At 28.9% G+C, this 2,875-nt stretch overlaps 1 pseudogene; it reads left to right on the top strand.

Moving 5' to 3' along the window:
• The first annotated feature begins 5 nt into the window (after positions 1 to 5).
• Positions 6 to 1,878, top strand: LOC139824904 (uncharacterized; annotated as a pseudogene).
• Positions 1,879 to 2,875: the final 997 nt, after the last annotated feature.

The raw sequence follows: 2,875 nt of genomic DNA, 5'->3' as shown, positions 1-2,875 counted from the left end.
TAAATTTATATTTTCCGCCGAAAAAAATCGTTGTTAAATCATTTTTAAAATATGGCAAATTAAAAGGTAGAAGGCGTTTTGTAATCTGTAAAAGTACATTGACTATAATACCTATAAAATTGATGTTAAAAAATTTTTAGAAATGCCAATGGTTTTTTCTGTAATAACGAAGCATATAGAAAAATGTAATAAAAGTGTGCTCATTAATTCGGTAATGAAAGGTGATTTTTGGAACACAAACGTAGCTAATCAAGCTAAAAAAATTATTTTTCCTATAATTTTGTATTTTGATGATATCGAAATAAATAATCCTTTAGGGACGCATAGAACCATCAACAAAATTGGAGCAGTGTACTGCTCTATTCCAATTTTGCCCACGAAATATGTTAGTAAATTGGAAAATATTTTTTTATGGCAATTACATAACTCTCAGGATCACAACACTGTAGGAAATAAACAAATTTTTAATTTCATCATAGAGGAAATCATTGATCTTCAAAATAATGGAATTATTATTAACATTGATGGAGAGGAAAAGAACATTTTTTTTGTTTTAACTTACATAGTAGGTGACAACTTAGGACTAAATACAATTCTTGGTTTCTCAAAAGTTTTAATTCCTCACATTGTTGTCGAGTTTGTACAGTTCCTAAAGATGAATTACAAAAACAAAAAAAGAAAAAACCAGAAATGTTAAGAACAAGAGCAAACTACTCTACACATTGTAGTGAAAAAACTTTTGGAGTTAGAGAAAATTGCGTATTTCATGTAATATCAAATTATCACGTAACTCAAAATTTTTCAGTGGACCCAATGCACGATTTATTTGAAGGGATATGTAGATACGATTTGGCTAAATTTTGAATAATTTTATTAATACGGAGAACTTTTTACTTTAGATGTTTTAAACGAAAGAATTAAGTGTTTTAATCACGTTTCCGACTCTAATGTTCCACCACCTTTACAATCAGAATCAATTAAAAAAGAACTAATTATATTATCAGCATCTGAGATGCATTATCTAGTAAAAAATCTCTGTCTGTTCGTTGGTGATTTAATTGAAAGTAATAATAAATATTGGCAATTATATTAATAATGCGTAAATTGTGTGTATAGCAATAGCAGAAGCTATTAACGAAGAAATTATTAAAAACTTTGAAAAATTAGTTTTCCAATACTTAACATCCCATAAACAATTATTTAAATGTAACTTCAAATTTAAACATCATATTCTGCTGCACTATCCCCGAATTATGCGTGCATTCGGTCCACTCAAAAATATGTCCAGTATGCGCTTCGAAGCCAAGCACAAGCAAATAAAAGAAACTAGTAAAATTATCACTAGTCGTAAAAACCTTCGTACAGCTTAGCAGTAAAGCATCAGTTACAGTTTTCTCATAGACTAGTGCGTAATATTGGATTTTCTGATGATGATCTTTCTCATGGCATTCCTTTTGTAAAAGTTAGATTAACAAGTCAATTTGAAAGTTTTAAAGAATATTTACCTTCACATAATTTTTTGATTATAACTGCTACTCTTGGGTAAGGATGAATGGGACGCGTTATGAAATAAATAACGTTATTAATTATAGTAAAGACGATTTTGGCGTTTCTCTCGGTAAAATAAAATTTATAATAATCGGCTTTGAAAAAAAAATTTTTTTTTGTACTGCAAAATTCAAATTGTAGAACACTGTTTCCATTTAAGCGCTTTCGAAATTACAGAGACAGAAGAGTGGGGATTTGTAAGCCATGAAAATCTTGTAGATTATCGAGTACAAAATGTGCATACTATGTCCGATTCAAAACATTATGTACCTTCTAATAATTATATATATTAAAAAAAACGATTGATAAATAAAACACTTGTTCGTAATATTTCAATCTGTTTTTATTTATAAGCTCTCTACTGTGATATATATATATATATATATATATATATATATATATATATATAGTGAATTGTTACTTTTACAGTTAATATTTCGTTGGTTCAAGACAATCACATCTTGCTTCAAGATCTGCATTTTTTAGATCAAATAAATATTGTAGCGGGGCGAAGCTAGGTAATTCGGACTTTGATCAAAACGCTTGGTTGTTCCGCGCATTGACCAGTCAATTTATGGAACGCCCGCGCTACGGGCTTTGACCAATATATCATAACATATATAATATATGTCATGGTCAAAGCCCGTAGCGCGGGCGTTCCATTAGGATTGACTGGTCAATGCGCGGAACAACCAAGCGTTTTGATCAAAGTCCGAATTACCTAGCTTCGCCCCGCTACAATATTTATTTGATCTAAAAAATGCAGATCTTGAAGCAAGATGTGATTGTCTTGAACCAACGAAATATTAACTGTAAGCAAGTAATAATTCACTGAATTTTAATTCATAAATCGAAATGGTTTTGTATTCTCAAGTAAATATTTATTTTCTTTACGTTAATATTTATTTGATTTAAGAAATGCAGATCTTGAGGCAAGATCTGATTATCTTGAATCAACGAAATATTTGCTATAAGTAAGTAACAATTCACTGAATTTTAATTCATAAATCGAAATAGTTTTGTATTCTCAAGTAAATATTTATTTTCTTTACGTTAATATTTATTTAATTTAAGAAATGCAGATCTTGAGGCAAGATCTGATTATCTTGAATCAACGAAATATTTACTACAAGTAAGTAACAATTCATTGCATTTCAATTCATAAATCGAAATGGTTTTGTATTCTCAAGTAAATATTTATTTTATTTAGGTTAATATTTATTTGATTTAAGAAATGCAGATCTTGAGGCAAGATCTGATTATCTTGAATCAACGAAATATTTACTACAAGTAAGTAACAATTCATTGCATTTCAATTCATAAATCG

Source organism: Temnothorax longispinosus, unplaced genomic scaffold (genome assembly GCF_030848805.1).
Source record: "Temnothorax longispinosus isolate EJ_2023e unplaced genomic scaffold, Tlon_JGU_v1 HiC_scaffold_652, whole genome shotgun sequence".
Classification (NCBI taxonomy): Eukaryota; Metazoa; Arthropoda; class Insecta; order Hymenoptera; family Formicidae; genus Temnothorax; species Temnothorax longispinosus.
Note: the sequence above shows the minus strand (reverse complement) of the source record. Positions and strands in the feature narration are given on the sequence as shown.